Below are 18,307 nucleotides of genomic sequence, written 5' to 3'. Positions count from 1 at the left end.
GTTTATTGGCTTACCACACTTACCCCCATCCTATCAGAAACTGCACTTACTGCCCATACTCCACTTTCTCCTTATTCCAACTAGTTAACCACTACAGTTTTCACACACTGAATTAGTTTGTGTAGGTTTTTTTTTCTGTTTGTTTGTTTTAGTTATTTATATTCCACACCTGAATGGAACCATCTGTTAATTCTCTTTGACTTCCTGACTTATTTCACTTAGATTATTTGCCGCAAGTTCCATTCATTTTGCCCCCAAAGGCACAATGGCCTATTTTTAATGGTTGATGTTATTTGGTTGAGTATTTGTCACATAGCTTCTTTATCCAGTCATCCAGTGCTGGGCATGGAGGTTGAGTCCACATCTTGGGGATAGTATTGCTATGAACATAGGGGTGCAAATATTCCTTCAAATTAATATTTTTGTGTCCTTCAGGTAAAATGCCTAGGAGAGGGATTCCAGAATTCTAATGTATTTTCATTTCCATTTCCTTCTTCCCTCCATCGTGTTCCTCCCTTCCTTCCTCTCTTTCCTTTTTTCTTTGTTTACTGAAAGCCAGGGCCTCATACTTGCACAATATCATTGCTACAGACTTTTTTCTTTCTGAGCCAGAGAAAGCCAGAGAGACAAGGAGAGATACCCCAGCATGAGAGAATCCTCTAGTGTGGTGGCACACCTTTGTGGTTCCAGGGTTCAAACCTGAGCTGTACACATAGCAAGGTATGTGCTCTACCTTGTGGACTATATCTCTGGCCCTCCATTTCATTTTTTTCTCCCACATTCTTTTTGTTGTCACTAGGACTTCACCATTCTGGACTGACTTTTCAATGAGAAATAGGAAGAGACAAAGTGACAAGAAAAAAAAAAAAAGAAAAGAAAGGCAAAGATAACATAGCTCCTAAACTTCCTTTGATGTGGTTGTTGAACTTGAACTTGGGTTTTACACCTGACAAAGCGGGTGCACTATCCAGATGAGCTATTTTGTGAATTCTGCACCTCACCTCACCTCACCCCACCTTATCTCATCATCTTAGGTAGAGAAAGACACCACTGCACCAGAGCTTCCTTCACTGTGTTGGCGTCCAGGATATAATCTATGTCATACACGTGGCAAAGCAGCGCACTTTCCAAGTGAGCTATCATGCCATTTAAAATCTTCCATTTTATTTTTTAAGGATTCTTCACATTGTTTGTCAGAAAAGCTCCCCAGGTTTGCATTCCCATCAGCAGTGTACCGGAGTTCCTTTATTTCCATACCTAGGACTGCACTTGCCACACTTCCAATCTGTTTGACATAGAGTCTTCAACTTGGGAGATGGCGTCTCATTGTGGTGTTGTCTTTCCTTGATAATAATGCTGTTGAGCACTTTCTCACTTGTCTGTGGACTATCTGTACATCTCCTTTGGAGAAGTACCTATTCAGGTCTTTCACCTACTTTACTCACTGGATTGCTTGTTGATTTCTGCTGTTGAGTTGTATTCTTTCCTTAACCCAGGTACATATACAGCTTCCTTGTCTAGCTCTCTAACCTTCCTTGTCAAACTCTCTCTCTTCTCTTCCTATTCTCATCGTCATGAGGCTGGGGGTTCTTCTCTGCTCTTCCCTCTCTACCAGAGCCTCTCAGTGGCACTGGGTAAATGTTGGTGGGATGAATGCCAGAATACCCTGCTTGTTGAGAGCTGCTGCTGGTTATTTAGAAAACCTCCGAAAGTGGTCCGGGAGATGGCGCAGTGGATAAAGCATTGGATTCTCAAGCATGAGGTCCTGAGTTCAATCCCCGGCAGCACATGTACCAGAGTGGTATCTGGTTCTTTCTGTCTCCTCCTCTATCTTTCTCATAAATAAATAAATAAATAATTTTTTTTAAAAAAGAAACCCCCCAAAAGAGAATGTTGGCTATTTATGGGATAACTGGGATACTTTGAAAATATTTTTGTTGCTTCTGGATTTCTTTCTGCTTGCACAGCTGTTTGATGGGTCGTGGCAAATCTCTCCCATCTAGGGTTCAGAGAAAAGTATCTGGTGTGGCTCCACAGCACTTTCTTTCAGGTTAGAAAGCCCCAATTCCTGTTGTCATGATTTATAAGTCCTATTTTCCAACTCTTTAATCATTTTCATTGCTTTTCCCCTGGAATGATTCCAAGTTCTCCATTTGCCAGTGTTTCATACTTCAAACTGGACATGATATTGAAATACTGAATGAAAGAATTATCTGCAGGTTCCTATATTTAATTTTCCTATTTATACATAAATGCTTCCCCCCCTCCCCAGTCAGTCTAAATATTAAGTAGGCAGTTATGCTATGCTTGGCACTGGGCTTCAAAGTTTTTGGCACTTTCAAAGGATATGATTCTTCTCTGTGAGACAAACTTCTTTGGGTAGTAAGAATGGAAAACATTGTATTTATAAACATCTGCATGATAATAATTCATATTAAAGTGGAATGACTTTCCATGTCAATAAGTGGAACTGCCTCTGATCAAGATTGTTAACGTGAAATTAACTTACTCGTTCTTCTCTCCCATAAATAGTTTGATTCAAATTAAAGGAGAAACAGAAAAGGATCTAATGATTTTGTTTGCACTTTTAATGTTCTCAACGTTTCCTTGAAATTTCATTGATTGTAGATTTCATTCTAGTTCAGCTGAACATTAAGCTTTTCTGCCATCATCATTAGATTTAAGTTAATCATAAGACAGTAATAACATTCAACAACTTAACCACAGTACAATTGTATTACTACTGTATACTGTTATAGTTCTGAAATGATTTCTCTTATCTCCTACCATGTTTGGTATTCACAAAAGCATATTTGCAAAGAAAGGTAGGAATCATCATCACCCCAATGTCCACCTATTTGAAATGAAAACATTCCTGAGATTCAAAAATGCTACCAGGAGTGGTGAATTTGTCTTGTAGGCACCAAGCCTTAAAGATTACACTGGTGGCAATAGACAAACAAACAAGCAACAGATAAAATGAACAGACCAAACAAGATAAAAGTAAATCAGTGGAGGGTGGCGGACAGTAACAGAGTTAGTTGAACACACACATTAAAATGCTCAAGGACCCAGGTGTGATACCCCATTCCCCATCTACAGGGAGAAGACTTCATAAGTGGTGAAGCAAATACTGCAGGTCAGTCTCTCATTTTTCCCTTCCCTCTCAATTTTCTCTCTATCCTATCAAATAACATTTTTTAAAAAAGGGAAAAAAATGACCACTAGGGCTAGTGGATTTATCAAGAAAGCAATGAGCCCCAGTAATAACCAAGTTGTGGTGATAAAATAAAAAAAAAGATCAGTGTATATCAACAACAGAACTGAGATTACCAAAGGGGGGGGGGGTAGGAAGTTCTGGGGTGGAGGACATCTAATGAAAGGTTTTTGTTTCTTATTTTTAATGAAACAAAAGACACAAAATACAGAAAGCCCATTTCCTTTTCTTTTGCTTTTTCTGGGGCTCATACCAAGAAGACTCATGACTATTTTTGGACATTATTTGTAAGATAATGGGCTCAGCATTCTTGGGGAAACCTGGAGAGAAATAAAGGCCTCCTTTCTGTGCTGATATCAAGTCTAGATCTTTCTTGAGGTGAGAAGTGCTGTACACTTGTAGAACTGTCCAATAGAATTCCCTGTGATGATAGAAATGTTCTGTACTGCAGCTCTTGAACCGGTTGTTTCTATCCACACATGGCATGAGATTCTTAAAGCATAGCGAATATAAGTCCTGGACTGAAATTTTAGAATTTTCACCACTTTGGATTTATCTAAATTTAAATAGCCACATGTGAGCAGTGGCTGCTGTGTTGGACAGTGCCCATCTAGAGAATCCCTTCCTGTGTGTGTAGGCTGCAATGCAGGTGGGCGGTCTAGACTGTTCAGCAGATGTACAGATAGCATTTTCTCTCTGCTAATTCAGTCTCCAGTGGGTTAAAAATAGTTATGATGGTGGATAAAAGGGGAGTATGTTCAAAGAAGAAATGTTCAAAAGAATTTCGAAAGTACAGATCTTTAAAAATCTATCAGCTGATCTATGCATCTTAAATTAATCATCTACCTTCAAAATAAATGAGCAGAGAATTAATCTTACTCAATTTCATTATATGAGATTCAGGTGTGTTATCTCTGAGACGGAAATGAAAGTCTGACAATCGCATTCTGTTGTTTTAGCATTTAGAGGAGATTGGCTATAATATCACCTCTTTTGTCTTGAGAAAACTCATATAAAACCATTTTTGGTGTCAGTTTATCTTTCAAGATATTTCAGATAATGTTTTCAGCCACTCCAGGGGAAAGATCTTGAGTAAGCTTGTAGCGAGAAGGGACATTCTTTTTTTTAAAAAAAAATAATTTATTTATTTTTATTATCTTTATTTATTTATTGGATAGAGACAGCCAGAAGTTGAGAGGGAAGGGGGAAGTAGAGAGGGAGAGAGACAGAGAGACACTTGTAGTCCTACTTTACCACTTGCAAAGTTTTCCCCCTACAGGTGGGGACTGTGGTCTGGCACCTGAGTCCCCTTGCACACTGTAATATGTGTGCTCAACCAGGTGTGCCACAGTCTGGCCTTGTGAGGAGGGACATTCTAAATTAACCTCCCACTCTCCATTTCTGGACCTCATTGGGCATCTAAGAAATCTTGCATGACAGGTGACTCCTTTACAGTCATTCTGCTGTTGGTCAATAGAATGTAGGCTTAAGTGCCTACCTGGATTTAGTTGTGCCAGGGTGCAATATCTTCTGGTTTTTTTTGCTTTCATCAAAAGGCACATTTGCATATGAACTGATAGTAAACTTTGACACTTTACTCTGGATCTCATACAGGCACTGATTTGGCACAGGATTGATGAAAACTCAATTATGATTTATGTCTATGCAACAGAGTCTCCTATTGATTACCTGCCAGAACTATGATAAAGCACTGTTAGGACTAAAGCCAGTTTCTTCCCAGCCATACTATTTCCTTTGATTTTTTAAAATTATTATTTTGTATGTCCTCGTGGTGTTTCCTGGGTACTTGTGAATAATAATGGTTCACAAAAAAGATCACTGGATATACAAAACTGCTAAAAAGGATCCTTTGTTTCTGTACCTTTAGTTATTTATTTATTGACATTGGGGCTTTCCAGTTCTGAATTGACATTTTCAGATTGAAAGAGAGAGAGCTCGAGAGAGACAGAGAAACTGAGGGAAAGAAAGAAAGGAAGCTGGTGGGGTTGGCTTAAATATAGGTCACATGGATAATGAAGCAGGATCTCTCTTAGGTGATGTATTTTGTATTTATCTTTAAACAATTTGAGATTTATCTAGCACCTGCTTATGGGCACTATATTGCTCTCAGTTTTACTAAATGTCAGAGAATAGGAAAACATGGCTTATTTATTGAGGAACTTGTTGGGAATGACTTGGAAGTGAATTATCTAGAAGTGAAGATGCTAGTCCAAAAAGCAATTGTGGGGAGCTGGGCAGCGGCGCAGCAGGTTAAGCGCACATGACGTGACGCCCCGGCTCCCCACCTGCAGGGGGGTCACATCACAATTGGTGAATCAGGTCTGCAGGTGTCTGTCTTTCCCCCTCTCTGTCTTCTCCTCCTCTTTCTATTTCTCTCTGTCCTATCCAACAACGACAGCAATAACAACAATGACAATGATAAACAAGGGCAACAAAAGGGAAAAAATAAAAATAAAATAAAATAAAAACAAAAAGCAATTGTGTCTTCTTGTTGTTAGACTGGCCAAATTGAACAACATGAGCTGATAATCAGAGGGAGGTAAGGCTAAACCAAGAGGCTCCTTCTCCTCCTCCTCCTCCTCCTTCTTCTTCTTCTTCTTCTCCTTTTCAAATTCAATCAGTTTACTACTTTGAAACCTTAAGTGTTTAGATTAAATGAATATATACTCAGAACTGAGGTCTTTGAATTAAAAATATCTAGATATTCAATGTAATTTTTCTCCTCTCATATTGACTAAATAATTATTTATGTCTATAAATTAATAGGAGTATATATTAACACCATTCCCGCCACCAGAGATCTGTGTCCCTACCCCCATCCTCCTACAGTGGAGCTGAAAATCTACCCTTCCCCAACCCACAGTTTTTTTTTTTTTACTTTGGTGCAATATTCTAAACTCAGTCAAATTCTGTTTTGTGTTTCCAAGACAATTATTATTTTTTATTTTTTTATTTATAAAAATAAAACATTGATCAAACCATAGGATAAAAGAGGTACAACTTCACACAGTTCCCACTATGAGAACTCCATATCCCATCCCCTCCCCTGATAGCTTTCCTGTTCTTTAACCCTTAGGGAGTATGGACTCAAAGTCAATGTGGGATGCAAAAGGTGGAAGGTCTGGCATCTGTAACTCCTTCCCTGCTGAACATGAGCATTGACAGTTCAATCCATAGTCTCAGACTGTCCAAGACAATTCTTAATTGATGGTGGGAAGTGGAAAATCACCAAAGGAATTAAAGCTGAGGAGAGGGTATATGGAATGAGAGTCATGAGGTATATTCTTAGGGAAGGGGGAACTTAGCTTCCTTGACTACCAGTTTCTTGTTGAGAGAGTATGCATGGTACTTCTTATACTTTAAATATAATAAAATCAGCCAATCAGTCAATTACTTTTTTTAATTGCCACCTGGTTTATTGCTGGGGCCTGCATGATGAATCTACCAGTCCTGTGGCCATTTTTTCCTTTCTTTTTTCTTTTTGACAGAGACAGAGAGAAATTGAGAGAGAAGTAGAAGATAGGGAGAGAGAAAGAGAGAAACCTGCAACACTGCTGAAGTGCTTATGGACCTTCCCCCACTGCAAGTGAGTGCTGAGTCCTTGAGTCCAGCTCCCTGTGCACTCTACTGGGTGTAGCACCACCCTAACTCCACACCTTTATTAGAATGTCTAACTTAAAAAAAATTTAGATCTACCAAATCTAGTTCCTATGTCTTAAGAACCTCTCTTAATCTCTCTCTTTGAATTTCTATTTTCTTTCTTTCTTCCTTTCTTGCCTTTCTGTAACAATTCTAAGGATTTTATACATATTAATTTATTTAAATTTCAAAATAAGTCTGTGAGATGGTAAGATATCTCATCTGATAGTGCAACAGCTCTGGTACTGTGGTGCCTCTCTCTCTCTCTCTCCATATATATATATAATTCCTGTAAAGACTGGAAGACCTCCTGTTAGAAAAATTCTAAAAGAGCTGTAACACTCACATATAACTTTAAAAATACTGAAAAATAAGCCCTGGAGTGGTGAAATTGCACATGTGTGAGTTTCTGAAATCACAAAACAATAATAAAGTGAAAAAAATCTATGAAGATATTCTAGTGTTATGATTGTTTTCCATATCAGTTATCTGAAGATCAGAGACAGTCAAAGCCCCATCAAAGATCACACAGCTAGTAGGTGGCATTGCTGACCTTTCAGTTGGTTCTGCTCTATCTCACCCAATATCCTTGTAAGACCAATCATCGGAGGAGTGCAGAGGGGCAGTAACCATGGTTTGTGTATATATTCTTTCTCACTCTCTCTTGTTCATGGTGGAGGACAGAAAGGTCCCCACTATTTACCTTTAGGATGACTTCCAGTTGGAAAGGGTTAGGTAGCCTCCTCACTGCTTGAGGTAGCCAGTTCTGGACAGTCTTCCTCAACTTTTCAGATTATATTTATTTAGGTCTGTGTTTGAAGTTGTTTCTCCCACCCTCAAAGTTTTGATGGAGTGATAGACCCAGGGTTTCTGAACACACCCTTATTTGCCAATGGATTCTTTACAGAGTTGTCTTGGTCACCCAAGGGAGTATCTACTGGTCGAAGGTACTTTTCATGTGTAGGAGGTGATCTTCTACTGCTGAGGATTCTTTAAATTCTTTTGAAGAGATCAAATTCCCACACCACAGAGTATAGCAAGATAAAACCTTCACAGAGAAGCTAGAGCACACTGGAAACACAGTCTACTTAGATCCTCATGAAACTGAAAACATTTCAGATTTCTCACTCCCTCAAAATATGTACCTGAAATTCTAATTCATGTCAGAATCTGAGTTAGGCTATTATATTAGATCATATAGTTAGTTTATTTTTCCCTCCAGAGCTATTCAAAGGCTTGTCTCCCTCCAATATTCCCACTATTATTTATATTACAGACATACTTGATTTATTCTTGATTGGTTGAGCAACACAATTGCTTCTCTATTCTAAAGGAAAAAACTTCAATCCCAAATTACAGTTTTCTTCTATTGGACAATAACTCCAAAATATGTGCCTGGTATTTCATCATCAAATTGCAAGTTTAGTTTTCATAAAGCAATATTTTATAAGAGGGACAGGAAGGCCAAACATAGCTTATTCTTTTATAGACTGTTGGTATTTTACTCTTTCCAGAGAAACACATTATTCATATCAACATACTGTTGTATTTATTGACAGCTCCTCACTCTTTATCCTTATATATAAAACTAGGTTGCTTGAGGTGCATGTGCTCTGGCTAGACAAAGTCTTAGCTATAGATGATTTCACAGAATTAACTTTCTTAGGGATCTGCTAAGGTCAGAGCCAACAGGAACAGCTTTTGGACACAGAAGACATCAGTTTTTTGGGCTTCAAAGGGTTGCTTTTATGCTTATTTTTATTTAAAGCGTGGTTGTTAATAATCAAGTTGAGCTGATTTCATCCTTTTCTTGGTGATGGAGAAATGTAACACCAGCATTCTTTCTTACATGAATATTATGGCTCTGTCATTTCAAAGAAGGAGTAACCTGGACTGATCTCTGATCTTGCTGGTCAAGTGTTGTAACCAAAAATTAAATGGGGCTTTGGCTGTCGCCCGTAATGGATGCGACTGAGGGATGGCTGGGAGTAGGTTTAAAGGAATACATTTTTTATTAGGGCAGTATGGGACATATATTTTATGGGTTTCAAAATAAATAATTATTATCAGGGGTTAAGAATATGCTAGGTCTTGGTCTGGGAGGTGGCGCAGTGATAAAACTTTGGACTCTCAAGCATCAGGTCCTGAGTTCGATCCCCGGCAGTACATGTGCCAGAGTGATGTCTGGTTCTTTCTCTCTCCTCCTGTCTTTCTCATAAATAAATAAAATCTAAAAAAAAAAAAAATGCTAGGTCCATAAAGTCCATGAGTATTTATCAAAAGTTCAGTCCCATTAGAGAAACAATTATCAGCAAAGGTATAGGTTACTCATGGCTGTAGCAGAGTCTTAAGAGTTTACCAGCTAGCTGAGACACATGTGTTCAGTTACCAGGAGAAGTAGCCATGGTGGGCACCTTGAACAGCCTCAGCCAAGAGGTGTCTGACCAGGAGAAGAAGCAGCAGCCAAAGAGAGAGGACTTCTGGCTGGCTGTGCTTTTAAGTCTGTTCAGTCCACCCACAATGTTTTGTACATTTGCACAGACTGAATCCACACACTGTTCATTGTGCATTTGGATAGATCACTCTATGCTCTGTTGCCAAGGCTTACATCAGCCATGCATTGTGTCCGGACTTCCTATGGTCGGCCTGTATACTGCATCAGAACAGTCAAGTGTTATTTAATGAAAGGCCACTGATAAGATTTTATTTTCTGTTTTCCTTTTCCTTTTTACTCTTTTTTTTTCTCACTAACGATTCTTATCTTTTAGCTGACTCATGGATAACTTATAATCCCCTGTCACTTGTTGCTATTTCCTTGATGTCCATTGAATAATGGTTTATCTGGGGGGAAAACACAGCAGGACAAAGCCTGCTAAAAGCTTGAGATGTTTTCAGTGATATGTTGATATATATATAAAATATATATAAAATATATATATTTTGCCTGGGGTGAGTGTGCAGTTATATCTGATATTTCAGGCTAATGCTATCTTAGCCATACTAAGTTTGGAGTAGAATCTTGGGGGTGGGAGGTAGTTAGCTGCTTGTTCATCTGTGTCTGCAGTGGATTCAGAATAATTTTAAGAGTTACCCTAGCCTTTTGTGTGGCCAGGAGAGAGGGTTCAGCAGTAGAATGCAGGACTTGAATGCACAAGACTTAGAGTTTGATTCCTGGCACAGCATATTCCAGGCCAGTGCTTTGGTCTTTATCATTCTATCAGTGGACAGTCAATCTTAGCAAAGAGTGATTCTGGGGGGCGGAGTCAACAAGGCAACTTGCAAGCAGCTGCTGGCAAAAGCTCCAACAAACAAGAGCTTGTGACTGGGGATTCTCTGGATAGGGTAGGTTACTGGGCTGTCAGCAGGAGAGTGAATAAGTGGTCCTAAGGGTGAGACCACTTTTGGGTTAGAAAACAGAGGCCAGGGGGAAAGAGAAAGGAAATCTTTTGATTATTTCTGAAGCTCACTGTCCCCCCCCCCCCCCCAAACCAGCCCCAGGGGTGGGACAGCTGCTCCTAGCAGGCTCTTTGCTGAGGCTGAGCTATTTTCTTTCCTGGCTCACCAGGGGTGCTTTTCCTTTTTGTTTCCCTTCTCTCTCTCTTTTTTTTTTTCTATGTGGCTGGAGCTCTACTTGAGTGATAAAATACCTGACCAATCAGAGCTTCCTCACCCCACCCCTGCCTGGGAAAGACTACCTGGAGGTTTTGTTGTTGTTGTTTTTGATACTTGTTACAATTGGCTCTCTTTGTTCAGGCTGCCTGCAGGCAATTTGGAGCTGTTCAAGCTGCAGACTGACTGCTAGGGTTTTTTATTCTATTCTATCTTATTATTACTATTATATATACACATGTCCCTTTCCCCACCTCCTTCTTCAGGTTGACCAAAATGAACTGTTGTTGTTTTATCCATTACTAGGTGACTGGGTGTCCTATCCAGTGTGAGAGGAACTTATTTGTCTCTACCTCTTCCCCTCTTCCCTACACTGTCCTTTCTCCTTCCTCCTAGCTAGTTAAAAAAAAAAAAGCCTCTTTCCTTTCACTGCTGTTTTTTTTTTTTTTTTTAGTTCTTCTTTTCTTCCTTCTGCCTTCTTTTGATTTCTGAATTCACTGATACTCATTTGTGAATTATTTTGGGGAAGAAATCTGACTCAGAGTGGACTCTCTCTCTGTGTGTGTCTCCTTCTCTACTTCCCTTTCTCCTCTTGCTATCCCTAGAATTTATAATGGCCAGTAGATTTGCATAATTGTCTATTCTTGCTTTCCCTTTTGTTGGGCTGGCTTTACGGGCGGAGACAGACGACCTGGGACTCATGGCTGGGCTGTAAGCAGTATCTTTTTATTCACGCAAGATGCAGCACAATCTAAGCCAAGCTAAGGTGAACTAAAACTAAACTAAAACGAACAATGCTGTCCTTATATATATTTTCCAAGTAGGGTGTGAACAGGATGTGACATAGAGAGGGTGGAGAGAAAAGTGACTGGTGAAAATCAGGGTGTGACAAGGAGAGGGGGCGGAGCAGGCAAGATTCTACCACTGAACCACCAAAGCCCTGGAGGAAGGGTGGTGCTTTATGTAAATGTAAAAGTGATTTATGTAAATAGACCGCAGCTTTGAGTGGGATCAAACCAATCCCATACAGGCATACCAGTGCTTGGTTAAGCAGAAGCCAGGGGGAGCTGGCATACTACCCAACATCTCCCCCTTTCTTTTTAACTATTTGCCATAGTATCAGGAGTGCGGGGTGAACAGAAACCTATATCATACAGATGTTTTCAAAAGAACTGGCATACGACGTGGAGGAACAAAATAGGAGAGCTGCAATAACCAGTGTGATGCCAAGGGGAGCGTTTCCTGCCTCAAAGGGCAAGGCCTAGCAGGTGAAAGGGCATTTCTTGCCTTTGGGGACATCAATTGCCTCTGGGGGCACTTCATGCCTCTGTGGGCATCTCTTGCCTCAAGGGGCCTTCATGCCTTTGTGGGCATGACCTAGTAAGGAGGGGGGGGGCTTTTCTGCCTCTGGGGACAGAGCTTGCAGGTGAGGGGACATGGCCTATAAAGTCCCAAGGCAGCTGGCTGCAGCCAGTCTTTGAGAAACCCAGCAGCATAAAGAGGAACTGCTGTAAAGTTGTGTAAAGTGTCCAAGAGGTGTATCAGTAAGTCCAATGGAAGTGTCAGTCCAAAGTAGATGACCACGGAAGAAAATGCCAGGGGATGAAACGCTGCACATCTGTCTCGATAGGGAATGTCAGCCACCAGAATTCCGCTTTTCTGTAGAGAGTGAGCTTTGGAGTCTGTGAATCTGTTTCTTCAGGTCGTGCCAGGTCACATCATTGGTTTACGGGGGTGTGTTGTAGTCATTCCATTTAGTGGGCAATGTCAGAGAACAGGGGTCCAAATGGATTTCTGGGAATTCCATTTTAGTAGATGCTTTTTCATGTGAAGACTTGACAAGCTGAAATTCACTTACTTGTCAAACAAAACTTGTAGCAGATTAGAAGTTTACTATAATTGATAACTCCATTATAATTGGAAGTCCTTTCTAGTATGATTTTAAGGTTGTTTAAACAGTTTAAACTCAATAAAATGTGGAAAGGTAAACAGAAGAACTACGGTTAGAAGCCTCAGGCATGAGAATCATTAACATTATCATTGCACTATCTGCCCCGCCCATAACTCATACTGTTTTTCAGGATTAAATGTTTCAGATTTATGTCAAGACATAAAAAAAGAAATCAAAGGAGGGAAAAACAATTTTTTGGATTGTTTCTGGATGTCTCTAGAAATCATGGCTGCGTCCAGCACTTTTTTTTTTTTAAAGTCAATGTCAAACAAAAATTCAGTCATTCAAATCACTCTCTTACAAAACAGATCTCACCATGTAGTATCATGAGTCCCCGGAGGGCATCCTAGTCCAAAAAGCTCCTCAAAATTCCATTTAGGGTGCTTCTGACTATTCCTGCAGGATTGCAGGCACCCGTTTTTAAAAGCGTCTTCCCATCGAAGAAAGAATCCAATCAGGAGAGTAGAACTAACCACGTGTCTCCATTCTTGGGGACTGCCAGGGTACTCGAGAATGCTCCTCAAATTAGAGTAGTCCTTCTCCATGGGAAACATGCGAGAAGAAGTCCAGAAAGTCCCAGGGGAAATCTCCATGCATATCCCAAGGTCTACGATCATGGTCATAAAGAACCAAATTGTGGCCCAGAGCAAAATGTAGTCCTTTTCCTCGGGAAACATAGGAGAGGGAAGCCAGAAAGTCCAAGGAGAAATCTCCGTGCATCTCCCAAGCTCTATGATTAGGGTCACAAGAAACCAAATTTCCCGGTCAGGGAAACAAAGTGTGGCCCAGAGAAAAATGTTCCAGAGACAGAGAAACTGTCTCATGATGAAACAGTAGAGGCTTTGGCAAACCTCTTCATAAGTAGAAAGGAAACCCATGGCGGATGGGTAGCCAGGTTTACTTATCTAGGAGATGGGCGGGTTAGGTCCCATATCAGTGCGAGTCCCTGTTTCAAGGTGCCACCTTTTTTCCTTTCTCTTTCTTCTTCCTTTGAATTTGGTTGCTGTATTTTCTTGGACTGGAGTTGTTACTTGGCTAACTGGTATTGGTTAAAGTGCATCAATCCTTGCTTCAGTTATGATTGTAATTTCTGAGGTTGAATGACTACATTTGTCATAAAAGTATTTGATATAGTATGGCATGTACTCAAAACACAACAATTGAAGAACAACAGAACATAAAAATAAAAAAAACATCAATGAAAAGAAAATGGTTAAATCAAAAGCAAATAAAACCACTCTCACAATGAAGCAAGACAGGAGCCCAGAAGAAACTAAAAATCAGTCAGAAGTAACCATAGTTAAGAAAAGTATGCAAGCAATAATAAAATTATAAATCACAGAAATGAAAACAACTTTGGAGGAAAGGGATAGCAGAATTAGGGAAACAACAGAGGAGAAACTCAAGGAAAATACTAGTTACCTCAAGGTAATTAGAGAACTGAAAGCTGAAATAGCTGAAATAAAAGATCAATTAGTAGAATAAGCTAATACTATAACTGAACTGAAGAAATAAACTGAGGGAAGGGAAAGTAGGCTAACAGAAGCAGAAAACAGAATTAGCCAGACAGAGGATGAGCTAGAGAAAACTAAGAAAGAGGTAAAAGAGCTCAAAAAGAGATTGAGAGGCACTGAAAACAACAACAGAAACATATGGGAAGATCTCAAAAGAATTATATAATTGGCCTGCCATAGGAAAAAAGTGAGGAAGGGGAAGTAAACATTCTAGAGGAAATTATAGAAGAAAACTTCTCAGACCTGAACAACAGAAAGGACATTAAGACTCAAGAAGTCCAGAGAGTCCCAAACAGAATCAACCCAGACCTGAAGACACCAAGACACATCATAGTTACAATGAAAAGAAGTAAGGATAAAGAAAGGATCCTAAAAGCTGCAAGAGAGAAACAAAAAGTCACATACAGGGGAAAACCCATAAGACTATCAGCAGACTTCTCCATTCAAACTCTAAAAGCCAGAAGAGAATGGGAAGATATCTATCAAGCCCTGAATGAAAAAGGGTTTCAACCAAGGATAATATATCCTGCTAGACTTTCATTGAAACTAGATGTAGGCATCAAAACCTTCTTAGACAGAGAACAGTTAAAGGAGGCAACCATCACCAAGCCTGCTCTGAAAGAGGTTCTAAAAGATCTCTTATAAACAAGAACATCATCATAATACTTGCCATATATCAGAGCAAATAAAAAATTATAGAATAATGACACTACAATATATTAAATCCATAATATCAATAAATGTCGATGGCTTAAACTTGCCCATTAAAAGGCACAGTGTGGGAGGATGGATCAGAAAACACAACCTAACCATTTTCTGCTTGCAAGAATCCCGTCTGACCCAACAAGAAAAACACAGGCTTAAAGTGAAAGAATGAAAAACTATTCTACAGGCTAATAGACCACTAAAAAGGGCAGGAACAGCCATTATCTGAGATAAGATGAGATCCGGTGTATTCAGGGTGGTATGGCCATAGATGGAACAGCCATTCTCATCTCTGACACAATAGATTAAAGTAAATCAAGTAATAAAAAATAGTCAAGGCCATTACATAATGATTAGAGGAACAATCAACCAAGAAGATTTAAAGATTATTAACATCTATGTACCCAATGAGGGGCCATCTCAGTATATCAAACACCTACTGAAAGAACTACAGAAATACATCAATAGTAATATGATAATAGTGGGAGATTTTAACACCCCACTCTCACACTTAGATCAACAAAGCAGAAAATCAACAAAGAAACAAGATAATTAAATGAAGAAATGGACAGACTAGACCTGGATATTTTCAGAATTCTTCACCCCCCAAAATTGGAATACACATTATTTTCAAATCCACACAGCATATCCTCAAATATAGACCACATGTTAGGCCACAAAGACATTATCAACAAATTCAAAAGCAAAATCATCCTGAGTATCTTCTCAGACCACAGTGGAGTAAAGCTAACATTTAACAACTAACAGAAAATTGCTAAAAGTCACAGAATTTGGAAACTCAATAACATACTGCATAAAAACCGCTGGGTCAGAGAGACACTCAAGCAAGAAATTCAAAAGTTCCTGGAAACAAATGAAAATGAAGACACAAGCTATCAAAATATTTGGGGCAGTGCTAATGCAGTACTGAAAGGGAAATTCATAGTCATAAAATCACACATTAGTTTACAAGAAAAAGCTCAAATAAATAACCTTACTGCACACCTTAAGGACTTCGAGGAAGAGGAATAAGGTATCCCTAAAGGAACCAGAAAGACGGAAATCACTAAAATTAAAGCACAAATAAACAACATCGAAAAAAGAGAACCATACAAAAGGTCAATGAAGCCAAATGTTGGTTATTTGAAAAATTAAAAAAGATTGACAAACTCCTAGCCAGACTCATTTAAAAAAAAAGGAGAAGACTCAAATAAATAGAATTGTAAATGATAGAGGAGTGATCACAATTGATAGAGGACTGATCACAACTGACATGACAGAAATCCAGAATATCATGTGAAACTTCTATGAGGAACTATATGCCACCAAGCTAGAGAATCTGGAAGAAATGGAAGAATTCCTAGAAACTTATGTCCTTCCAAAACTGAACCAAGAAGAACTACAAAACATAAATGCACCAATCACAGACAAAGAAATTGAAACTGTTATTAAGAATCTCCCCAACAACAAAAGCTCTGGACCAAATGGCTTCACAAATGAATTCTATAAAACCTTCAGGAACAGCTAATATGTATACTTCTAAAGCTTTCCCACAAGATTGAAGAAACAGGAACACTCCCTTCCACCTTCTATGAAACCAACATCACCCTGATACCAAAAGCAGATAGGGACACAACAAAACAGGAAAACCACAGACCAGTATCTCTGATGAACATAGAGGCCAAAATATTGAATAAGATAGTGGCCAACCAGATACAGCAGTATAGCAAAAAGATTGTTCATCATGGCCAACTGGGATTTATCCCAGGAATGCAAGGCTTGTTCAACATACGTAAGTCAATCAATGTCATTCACCACATCAATAAAAGCAAAACCAAAAGCCACATAATTATGCAAATAGATGCTGAGAAAGCCTTTGACAAAATTCAACACCCATTCATGCTCAAAACACTACAAAAAATGGGAATAGATGGGAAATTCCTCAAGATAGTGGAATCCATATATAGCAAACCTACATCCAACATCACATTCAATGGACAGAAGCTGAAAGCATCTCCCTGCAGATCGGGGACTAGACAGAGCTGTCCACTGTCACCATTACTCTTCAAAATAGTATTGGAAGTTCTTGCTGTAGCAATCAGGCAAGAGAAAGAAGTCAAAAGAATACAGATTGGAAGGAAAGAAGGCAAGCTCTCACTATTTGCAGATGATATGATAGTATACATAGAAAAACCTAAAGAATCCAGCAGAAACCTACTGGAATTTATTAGGAAATATAGCAAGGTGTCAGGGTATAAAATCAGTGTACAAAAATCAGTGGCATTTCTTTATGCAAACACCAAATCTGAAGAAGAAGACATCCAGAAATCCCTCTCATTCACTGTTGTAGCAAAATCAATAAAATACCTAGGAATAAAGCTGACCAAAGAAGTGAAAGACTTGTATACTGAAAACTATGAGTCACTATTCAAGGAAATAGAAACTGATACCAAGAAATGGAAAGACATTCCATGCTCATGGATTGGAAGAATAAATATCATCAAAATGAATATTCTCCCCAGGGCAATATAATAACACAATACCCATCAAAGTTCCACCAAGCTTCTTTAAGAGAATAGAACACAAAATACAATCATTTATCTGGAACCAGAAAACATCTAGAATTGCTAAAACCATCTTGAGAAAAAGAAACAGAAATGGAGGCATCACACTCCCAGATCTCACATTATATTATAAGGCCATCATCATCAAAACCGCCTGGTAATGGGACAAAAATATGCACAGAGAACAGTGGAATAGAACTGAAAGCCCAGAACTAAACCCCCACTAAACATATGAACATCTAATCTTTGATAAAGGGGCCCAAAGTATTAAATGGAGGAAGAAGACTCTCTTCAACAAATGGTGCTGGGCAAACTGGGTTGAAACATGCAGAAGAATGAAACTGAACCACCTTATCTCACCAGAAACAAAAATCCACTCCAAATGGATCAAGGACCTGGATGTTAGACCAGAAACTATAAAATACTTAGAAGAAAACATTGTGGAATATTTTTCCACCTAAAACTCAAGGACATCTTTGATGAAACAAACCCAACTGCAAGGAAGACTAAAGCAGAAACAAACTAAAGGGACTACATCAAATTGAAAAGTTTCTGCACAGCCAAAGAAACTATCACACAAATAAGGAGACCCCTCACAGAGTGGGAGAAGATCTTCACATGCCACACATCAGACTAGAGACTAATAACCAGAATATACAAAGAACTCAGCAAACTTAGCAACAAAAAAGCAAATGACCCCATCCAAAAATGGGCAGAGGATATGAACAGAACATTCACTACAGAAGAGATCCAAAAGACTATTAAGCACATAAAAAATTGCTCCAGTTCCCTGACTTTGAAAGAAATGCAAATAAAGACAACATGGAGATACCATCACACCCCTGTGAGAATGGAATACATCCAAAAGGATAGCAGCAACAAATTCTGGAGAGGCTATGGGGACCGAGGAACCCTTCAGCACCACTGGTGGGAATGTAAACTGATCCAGCCTCAGTGGAGAGCAGTCTGAAGAACTCTCACAAAGCCAGACATGGACCTTCCTTTGACCCAGTAATTCCTCTCCTGAGGATATATCCCAAGGATTCCATAGTGCCCAACTAAAAAGATATATGTACACCTATGTTTA

The 18,307-nt window shown here is 39.2% G+C and overlaps 1 pseudogene; it reads right to left on the bottom strand.

Annotated features, from left to right (window-relative positions):
• Positions 1-7,174: 7,174 nt before the first annotated feature.
• Positions 7,175-7,221, bottom strand: LOC132537906 (U7 small nuclear RNA; annotated as a pseudogene).
• Positions 7,222-18,307: the final 11,086 nt, after the last annotated feature.

This window comes from Erinaceus europaeus, chromosome 3 (genome assembly GCF_950295315.1).
Source record: "Erinaceus europaeus chromosome 3, mEriEur2.1, whole genome shotgun sequence".
Taxonomy (NCBI): Eukaryota; Metazoa; Chordata; class Mammalia; order Eulipotyphla; family Erinaceidae; genus Erinaceus; species Erinaceus europaeus.
This window is presented reverse-complemented; position numbering and strand designations above follow the sequence as displayed.